Raw genomic sequence first — 11,161 nt, 5'->3', positions numbered from 1 at the left:
TAAGGATATTGTCCTGAATTGAAAGTTAAAAAATAATTTTAAAAAAGCCAAAGATAGAAGGGCATGACCGATGTCATCACGTCTTTACATATTATAAATTAATCATATATACATATTTTTAATTTAGATAAATCAAATGGCAATAAAGGAGAAAGTTTAAATAGTTAAGATTGTAAAGACCACAGTTTTTATAGAAACTCATAGTTATGCCCCAATCTCAATTTTTCCTTCTTTCTTATACAATCTTTGATTATTTTGTGGATAAATGGCTGCATATTGAAGTGGGAGGAACCCACATTTTTCACAATCAACCATGTGGTTAAGTTTTGGTCAAGGACATCTTAGAAGTGGTGAGAAAAACTTGCTCGCAGAGGGAGAGAAATTTCTTTGTCCCTTTCTTCTCCTGCTAGCTGAAATGTGGACTTAATGGTTGAAGCTCAGAAGCTTTGATGGAACTCCAAGTGGAAGCTATATATAGAATTGAATGATAAAAACAAAATGCCGCCTCCTACTTCCGTAGATCAACTATTTCCAGATTGTTCTACGTGACAGAAGTACTTCCATGTTGTTTAAACTGTGGATATTTTGATTATCACTCACAGGCAAACTTAATTCTAAGTAATGGAGAATTGTATATGATCATGCCCTGATCACTTATTACATTTATCAATGAATTTTAAGAATAATGGGTTTTAATGGACATAAAATTAAACTACCTCTTCAATCATTGTTTCTATTTATGGATTCAACCCTTAACCAGTGTGAACAAGACCTTTCACTTTTCTGAATATTTCATTCAAAAAGCAGTCACTGAGAAAACTTAGGTTCAGTGCTTTAGGAAAAAGGATCCAACATATGACAAGGCTTGAAAAGTTAAACAAAATTACACCTGCTACTTTGGCTGAGAAGAATATTCCATAATGTGTTGAACTAAGAAACTGAGTCTCTGCATCCTAACTAGTAGGAAAGAGCTGCTCTCAGGGAGATGTAGTTTACACTTTTCTCTTTCCTTTGAAATTCTCAATAGTCTATACTACTAATGAGAGAGAGAAAGAGAAGTTCAACTAGAGAGCCAAAGTGAAAGTGAAGTTCCTTTGAGGTCATAGGTGTTCTGCAGTTGGAATTTTTATTTAAATAATTAAAATCCCCAAATTAAATGAATTTGTCTTGTGGCTTGGTCATGACAGATTTTCTACACAGCAGTCCTTCTCCAAATGGAGAGCGCAGCACTTGGCTTGTAAAAACACCGATTGCTGGGCCCTAGATAGAGTTTCTGATTTAGCAAGTGTGAGTGGGGCCTAGGAATTTGATGAACTCCCAGGTGATGCTGATACTGCAGATCCAGGGACCACATTTTTAGAAACTTGTGCTAAAGCACTAGGGATTTATGTCTATTAGCCCAAATGAGCATAGAATGCAGGAGAAAAGGGATTGCAGTTATTAAATGTTTGTGCCCCATAAAATGCATATGGTGAAATCCTAATCCCCAATGTGATGGTATTAGGAGGTGGTGCCATAGGCAGGTGATTAGGTCATGAGGGTGGACCCTCATGAATGTGATTAGTGCCCTTATAAAAGAGACCCCAGAGAGTTGTCTCTCAACTTCCACCATGTGAGGACCCAGGGAGAAGATGGCAGTCTATGAACCAGGAAGTGGGACCTCACCAAACACCAAATCTGCTGGCACCTTGATCTTGGACTTTCTACAGCCTATTGTGAGAAGTAAATTTCTGTCATTTAACCCACCCAGTCTCTGGTAATTTGCTATAGCAGCCCGAAAAGACTAAGACGGCAGTGTAGAAAGAACATATCTGTTAATACTATCAAAGATCATCCTCCTATGTTTTCAAAAAATGTGTGGCAGCAGTGCCAAAAATGGACTGAATAAAAGTAGACCCATTTGTATTCACAATGAAAGCCCGAGTTTAGGTGCTGACAGAAGACATGAAAAATTCAGATCAGGGCCGGCCCGGTGGTTTAGCGGTTAAGCGCACGCGCTCCGCTGCTGGCGGCCCGGGTTCGGATCCCGGGCGTGCACCGACGCACCGCTTCTCCAGCCATGCTGAGGCCACGTCTCACATACAGCAACTAGAGGGATGTGCAGCTATGACATACAACTATCTGCTGGGGCTTTGGGGGAAAAAATAAATAAATAAATAAAATCTTTAAAAGAAAAAAATAAGAAAAATTCAGATCAACTTTTAAAAAAGTATAAGGTAGAATGACTAAGATATGAGAGGGAATTGCCAAGCATGACCCCTGTTGCTGGCTTCTGTGACCAGCACAACATTACAAACAAGACTGGGGATTGACGTGTATATTGGATGTAGAGTATTAAGATTGAGCTTTCATAGAAGAGTGAATACTAAACTTAAGTGTGCAAGACAATCACGTGGAGTACTTTTAAAAAACAATACAACTTGAAATCCTCACCCAAATCCACTGATGAAGCTTACTAGTATGATCTCAGTTGATTTTTAAATAAGAATCAAGTTGATATTGATGCAAATAGTCTGTGGCCACTGTTTGAAAAACAATGCTATGAGAAAAACAGCTTTTAGAGGTGGCCCACATTCCTTGGCTCTCTGTCAAGAAATGGAATCACACAGACTACTGCTTCCTTCACTCCTTCTTCTCTCACTGACTTTCCTGTCTCCCTCTAGTAAGGACTCTTATAATCACATTGCACCCACCCAGGTAATAAGAAGAAAAACAAAGCAAATTAAAAATGGGCCAAGATTTGTGTATACATTTCATTGAAGAAAATATACAGATGTCTATTCACATGAAAAGACGTTCAACATCATTAGTCATTAGGAAAATGCAAATTAAAACCTAAATCAGATAGCACTACTCAATGACAAGAAGGGCTATAATCCAAAACACTGTTAATATCAAGTGTTGGTAAGAATGTGAAGAAACAAAAACCCACATGCCTCGTTGGTAGAAATGAATACATACAGCCCCTTTGGAAAACAGTTTGACAATTTCTTAGAATAGTTAAACATATACTTGTATATAATCCAGGATTCTCCTCCTAGGTATCCACCCAAGGAAAATTAAAACCTATATCTGCACAAAAACTTGTAGCTAATGTTCATAGGAACAAACTAGAAACATCCAAATAGTCGTCCACTGGTAAATGGATAATCAAAATATAATATAGCAATACAATGGTATACTACTCAGCAATAAGAAGGAACAAACCACGGATACATCTAACGACATGGATAATTCTCAAAAACATTATGCTAAGTGAAAAACCTAAACTAAAAAGACTATGTATTGCATTATTTCATTTAAATAAAATTTTTAGAAGAAACAAAAACAAGTGTATGTGTATCATATATATACATATATAGACATTCATTCATATATGTGGAACATTACATATAATATATATTTATAGATTACTTGTGTATATATATATACACGCTATAGTTGCCAGGCATTGGATATAGGAGCTGGGGTTGAGTGCCAACCAAAACTTCAGAATATTTTGAAGTGATGCAGATATTCTAAAAACTGGATTGTGGCGATGGTTGCACAACAGTTCACATTAATAAGAGTCATAGAATTATAGTTGCAATTGATGAATTTTATGGCATGTACCTTATTTATTCCTCAATAAAGAGAAATGACAACTAAAAAAAAGTCACACATCCACACAAAACAAACAAAAAAGAACAATCCATCACATATAAGGCAAGATAAATTTTTTATCAAACTAGTCAACAAAATCTACTAAACACTAAACTTAGATGTAATTGGGGTTAGTAATTTATTCTTTCTATCTGCCTCCCTCCTTCTCTGTTTCATGTATTTGTATGAATTCTCCAATTAAATTTGGTATATACGAAGGAGGGATCAAATATCAAGATATTTTAAGTGGTTATTTTGTTTTATTTAAAATATTTTAGATGATTTTAAAGGACAGATATTAAAAATTTAGATAAGGAAATAAAAATCCATTGATGTACATTAGAAGAATCTAAAGGTCTTTTACCCTAGAAAACAATTTGAAGTAGATTCCCCAGCCTCTTTCTAAGGGAAGCTTTTTCAGGAAACACATTAAGAAGCTTAAATTTCTAATCCTTCAAAACTGACTGGGTGCTTGAAATCTGCAAATGCCACAAACCGGTAAATTGAAACTAGTCCTCTATAACATAAAACCCACGGAGAGGAACCACAATTAAGAAAGGAAAAGATTTAGAAGCCAGGCTTAAGCATTTTAACAAGCGCTATCAGATTACAAACTTGGCAGACAATGGAAAGAGCGAGCAAAAATATGTCTTTAGGCTCTTGGGTTTCTTCACTTTTCTATTACAAAAATATTTATTAGAATTAATCATTTTTAATATAGACATACCACGCAGCTTAGTAAGAGTCTTTTGGTTTTACTTCTTCTTAGATACCCATGTTTATGTGACAATACTGGTGCTTTGATTTAGCTTGGAGCCTCATGGAGTTATGATCTATGTGCTGTATGACCAGACATGCCCGGGATTAAATTCAGATTCAGCTAAATGGACTAATTAAAGGCAAAAAGTAAATAAATAAATAAGCCTCAATTTTCTCATCTACTAAAGGGAATAATAACATTTATTTTGGCACAGTCTTAACTTTTAAGGGTTGAGATATGTATTTAACAGTCTTCTGAATAGTAAACGTTTAGGGTGGGCAGAATTCTTTTTTTTTTTAATTGAGGTAACATTGGTAAACATTCTATAAATTTCAGGTGTGCATGATTATATTTTGACTTCTGTATAGACTGCATTGTGTTCACCATCAAAAGTCTAGTTGGCATCCTTCACCATACACGTGTGCCCGTTTACCCCTTTCGCCCTCTCCTACTCTTCACTCACATGTCAAAGATAAACACGCAGATACAGAATTCTAAAGATGATCCCCATCTCCCAAGATTCCTGACAATTGTTTATTGAACCAAACATGAAACTAAACATGTTGCCATAAAGGGATTTTACAAATATATAGACCCAAGACTGTTGACCTGTAAGTACTCAGATTATCCAGGTGGGTCTGACTCAGTTAGGTGAACTCTTACAAACAGAATTTGCTCCAGCTAGTAGCAAAAGAGAACATCAAAGATTCATAGTACAGGGCCGGCTCCGTGGCTTAGCGGTTAAGTGCGCGCGCTCTGATGCTGGCGGCCCGGGTTCGGATCCTGGGTGCGCCCCAAGGCACCACTTCTCCGTCCAGCGCGAGGCCGAGTCCCACGTACAGCAACTAGAAGGATGTGAACCTATGACATACAACTATCTGCTGGGGCTTTGGGGGGAAAAAAATGAATAAATAAAATCTTAAAAAAAAAAAAAAAAAAAAAAAAAAAAAGATTCATAGTACAGGAGGGAATTGATGCACCAGCACTGCCTTGAAGCTGGCGGGGCCACAGAAGAAGGAATCAAGTGGGCTCTAGAGGGGAAAGGGATTCCCAGCTGACAGCAATCAGAGAAGTGAGGATCTCCATCCGGAACCCACAAGAACGGAATCTGGCTAACAACCTGAATGAGCTCAGAAGTGGATTCTTCCCTTAAAGACTCCAGTTTATGTGACACTAAACAGAGGACCCAGTGGTGCCCACCCAGACTTCCGAACCATAGAACTATGATGTAGTAAATTGTTGTTGTTTTAAACCACTGAATTTGTGGTAATTTGTTACACAGTGGTAGAAAACAAATGCAGTGCTTAATACAATGTAGTTCCTCTCTCCCTTTCTTATGGCCAGATAGAAGTAAAACTTATTAACCGTTCTTTTAAACCCAACAGTCTACTGTGTGTGATGACTGCATGCTGAGAGTAAGGTTCGTCATAATTAACTAAAATTTGTAGAACCCTTTACAGGACGCTAAACCTTCTCTGCACATTAGGATTACTGGAGTGGGATAGAGTAGGAGGGGATGGGGAGGTGGGATTTTTCTTCATTCCCATAGACGAAACCTAGAGTTCCTTATCCTAAGTTGAAGCTTATTCCAGAAGTAACAACCATCTTTTTAAAAGTTTATCTATCACTGGTCTAGTAATGAGGAAAAGTGGTTTTTAGTCCTATAACAGCTGTTAACCAGCTAAGTAACAGTGGGTAATTTACTTGTTACACTTACCATCAGCATTTTATTTATAAAATGAAATGTTTAGTTTATAGAAGAGATCTCTAGAATCCATCTATATACAGTAGTCCCCCCTTATCTGCAAGGGGTACATTCCAGGACCCCCAGCAGAAGCCTGAAAACACAGATAGTACCGAACCCTGTATACACTATGTTTTTTCCTATACAAAAGTGTTTGAGGTGTGACAGCAAAACTAGCATGAATTTCTTTTTTCCTTCTTCACCACATCATGGACAGAAGATTCGCTCTTACCATAGATCTTAGCAACTTCAGCATACGATTTTTTTCTTTCCTTATTAAGTCAAAAACTTTTACATTTTCACTTAAAGGAAGTGCTGTATGGCTTCTCTTTGGCATATCTGAATTCCCAGGATTACTACTCCTGCACTTTGGGGCCGTTACTAAGTAAAATGAGGGTTACTTGAATACAAGCACTGCCAAGAGTAACAGTCATATGATAGCCACCAAGAGGGCTACTAAGTGACTAAGGGACAGGTGGCCGATACGGCGTGGATACACAGGACAAAAGGATGATTCATGTCCCAGGCAGGACAGTGCAAGATTTCATCATGCTTCTCAGAATGGACGAGCAATTTAAAACTTATGAATTGTTAATTTCTGGAATGTTCCATTTAATATTTTCAGACCATGGTTGACCACAGGTAACTAAAACCATAGAAAGCCAAACTGCAAATAAGAGGGCACTACTATAGGTCCCCATATAACAGGGATCAGATTGCCTAGGGTTAAAGGGGAGGATTTAGCTTTTCTTTATCTCCGTGCAGGAACTTCGACCAGTTATTTAACTTCCTTTCTCTCATTTTCCTCCTCTGGAAAAGAGAGGTAAAGTTAGTTCCTATCTTATAGTATAGAAATAAATAAAATCGTATATGAATAATTAAACAATATTTGGAACACACTAATCTTTTAAACATAAGCTCACATATTTATATAAATTTTAAAATATGATAGAATATATATGTTGAATATTCTCTTCAATAATGATATATAGGCAAATTTATATAAGGTATTATAATATATATCTATATTATTATTAATAATATATTGTATGCATTTTTTCTGATATACCATAAATTTTGAAATTGCTTATGTTAAGATTTGTTTACACGTCATCAGTTCTGAGTGTGAATTAGAAGCCAAGTATTTTTTAATTTTTTAGGTGATTCATTATATGAGAAGATATGTAGTAACCTCAACGTGAGCATCATGTTTACCGTTTTCAAATATGTCACTTTTTTATGGTAAACAAATATAGGTTTACATTTAAAGTCAATTCAAAACCGTTCTTAAAATTTGTTGTAGGTAAGGATACCAAACAAAGAGCAATGAGAAAACTCAACATAAATCCCACTAATGCTTTTACATACTATAATCTATTTAAGACTATTTTTATCTGCATCATTTGGTATACAGTTCAGATGAAAATGCTATTGGTTTCTTTTCAAAATTGAAAATAGTTTATTCACAAACTATTAATGTGTTGTAATTTGGTTTGCGGTTGGAGAATGTAATTGCTCTATTTTATAATCAATTAGTGAAATAGCTACAAATATCAGCTGAATTGAACAAAAAAGGAAGTTTTCTCTAATTTCATAGCTATTGTTTAAAAGCTTTTAATGGAGAAAATAGATAATTGAATGACATTTCTATTATTAGTACTCATAGCACCCAATTCTTAAAGCATCAGCCCTAATAATCAGAGTAAATATAGGGGGCTTACATTTGCTTTTCACAAAGCTAGATCCTTTATTTAGAAGCATCAAACCTGGATAGAATAATAAAATACCAATATGTGTATCTCTCATCATAACACCAAAGTGAATGTAAATAGAAGCAAATAATATTTAAGCCATTACCTTTGTTTTAAATTAAAAAAAAATATTTACTTCAATCTCTTCTGCTTACCTTAAACGCATTAATTTGTTACCAAATTTTTTTCTTCATTAAAAGTATTTGCCTTATTTGGCTAATTATCATAGTAGAAGTGTTGTGTTTATTACATGGTAAAAGGTTTGCTTAATGGAAACATCTGAAATAATAGCAAAACTTTCTTTTGGAAACTTAACATAATTATTTTGTGAAAATAAGCAAATATAATCAGATCTTAATTGGTTTTAGTGAGGAGTGTTTCAGGAAAGGTAAATGAAGATAAGTGACTGACCTTTACAGGATACGTGAAGAAGTAAGAGAACATGAGGGTAGAAAGATAACTTTAGGCAGGTAATGACTATCTGATTAAGAAATATAGACTTTATCAAGTGGACATGTGGAGAAATCAAGGTAGTGATCAGGTCATTGCAATGTTTCCACAAAGGATGGAAAATGACAGTTATTGAGCTCCTTGTTTTCTGAGGGTTAAAGGTCACATAGTAATAAGAGAAAGGTCTAGAATATGAGCTCAGAAATTTTTTTTTTTTGCTGAGGAAGATTCTCCCTGAGCTAACATCTGCTGCCAATCTTCCTCTTTTTGTATGTGAGCCCCTGCCACAGCATGGCAACTGACAAATGAGTGGTATAGGTCTGCGTGCCAGGGAACCGAACCCCGGGCCGCCAAAACAGAGCACACCAAACTTAACCATTAGGCCACCAGGGCTGGCCCTAAGAAAATTTTGACTCCAAATCCTGCGTTCCCTCTATTACACTGCATTGCAAAGCAATACAGAATAAATGGAGGAGAAATAATGTTTAGATTTTTAGAAATATTCATGTGAATAAAAGGATCTGCTTTAGAAAACAAGGAGAGGAAAGAGAGGGAATAATGTTTTTAAGTTTTAAATATTTTCACAGAGAAAATAATGATGAAATGACATAGAAGTGGGGATGTTGTCATGATCCACAGCTAGTAATTTTTTTTCCAGTGTGCACTGGGGGTGGATAGGGATGGGAGGTTATAGGGCACAGAAGAAAAGGTAGTAAACTTGGCAACACAGAATGAGAAGATGTCAAAAGTAGAAATCTGGCATTAAGATAAGAATTAGTCTCAGGAAACACATGGTGTGTATTAAGATGCAATAAACCAAGACAATTTTTTCAGTGACAAGGTTGAAAAGGATAACAAAGAAAAAGCTATTTCATTTGTAGATTAGAAAGTCACAGCTGGCACTTAGACATAGAATCAGATGTCAACATAAGATCACTCAATAGAAATGAAAGACTAGTTGAAGTTTGAAAAAATGAATTGCTAGAACTATATATTTTCCTTAATATACTTTAGCAATTTCTTGAAATGCTAGACTAGGGAAAGAGAAAGTCAAAGATACCTGACTCTTTGGGGTGACTTGATAACCATTTTTCAAATTGACTTGAGTACAATTGAAATGTTGATGGGAAGAAGTTTTAACAGCAGGTCTGTACCAATCACTGTTTACTGGTTAAATGAAGGAAATGAATGATCCTAACTAGATATACTTGTAAAAATATTAATGGTATTTACTATTAGTAAGATACTGGGCACTCCTATTTATATGCTTTTAACAGGGTATATCTAGTCTATATATATTCCCTAATGTAAACCGAGAAGTTATGGATTTAAGAGGCATGGCTGATAGTATAAGCATATTCCTATTTAACTAACCGAATGTACAAAGGAATTTTGAAATCAAAACAACGTTTTGTGTGACCAATTGCTCAAAAACCTCTTCCATTAATAGGAAATCACAATCTGTTTCAATGGTGGGTATGGGGACATTCTTAGATGTTGCATCAGACACTTTTGTTTCCTCCAGAGAAAGAAAATGTCTCCTGTGTTTGTTGCTTGCCTGTTTCATCCGAATCATTAGCAAAGTTTGGTGTGAGAATGTCTGTGAGTCTGATTTGACAGTTAACCTTTCTTTCGACATAGGTGATCATCTGGGGGTCTTCAAAAAAATTAGTATTCATTTTTATCCATTGAGAATAAAGGCAGTGTTTGGTGTTTTTTATTACTGTTGTCCAAATTATACATATGGGGAAAAGTGAGGCATTCTTTTCTTTTCTACCATTGTCCATCCACTGAAGAATTACACTTCCACTGGGATTTCTTATTTAAATATTCATATAATATTTATATTTGGCTCAATTATTTTAGAAATGCCTTGAACATTGCTTAATTCAATAAACCTTATCCAAGAAAACCTAAGCTTCACTGAGTATCTAATATATTTTTGGCATTTTACACACATTAGCAGAAATAAACTTCAGAAAACTCTGTGAAATGAATGTTTGATTTTACCCATGAAACTAATGAGATATAGAAAAGTTAAGAAAAAATAACTTTAGTTACTCTCAACAAATCTTTAAGTTTTTTGCCCTGGGGTTATATTTTCCCTCATATTTTGCAATTATATTAATGGGCCAGCCCCGATGGCCTAGTGGTTAAGTATGGCATGCTCCATTTTGGTGGCCAGGGTTTGGTTCCTGGGTGTGGACCTACACCACTCGTCTGTCAGTGGCCATACTGTGGTGGCGGCTCACATACAAAAAGAGGAAGACAGACAACAGATGCTAGCTCAGGGCAAATCTTCTTCAGCAAAAAAAAAAAAAAAGAAAGAAAGAAATATAACATATTAAATAACAAAACTGTCATATTTTACCCTATGATCTCTCTTTTATTTCACTTCACCTCTTACAGTTTTCAGCATGGTTTCATTTTCATCTTCTCTTCTTTCCCACTCTGTCAAAAGGTCATTTTGATCTTCTGCTCTTGTCCCACCCACCAATATCTTTAGAAATTTGTTGCTTTCATCAAGTAATCTTTTGATACATCTCTAAAGGCAAAAAAATAACTTCTAGAGAAATTGGTGCTGGCTTAGGATCTGAGGTTATGTGAGTAACAGCTAGTTTTCCCTAATTTGGTTCTTTTATATATCAAGGCAGCCTAATTATGTCACTGCAGTAAACACCCCACAGACCTTAAATCTCAAAGATTTGGTGGTTAGGCTGTAGGATTTTTCCCTGTCTCCTCACTCCAGGATCCAGGTACCTTTATTTTTTTTTCTATTAGAAAATAATTGTTTTCCACTACTTCATCCATTTA

Source organism: Ceratotherium simum, chromosome 18 (assembly GCF_057802395.1).
Source record: "Ceratotherium simum simum isolate JZ-2026a chromosome 18, ASM5780239v1, whole genome shotgun sequence".
In the NCBI taxonomy this organism is placed as follows: Eukaryota; Metazoa; Chordata; class Mammalia; order Perissodactyla; family Rhinocerotidae; genus Ceratotherium; species Ceratotherium simum.
The sequence above is the reverse complement of the archived record's forward strand: the minus strand, read 5'-3'. Positions refer to the sequence as shown.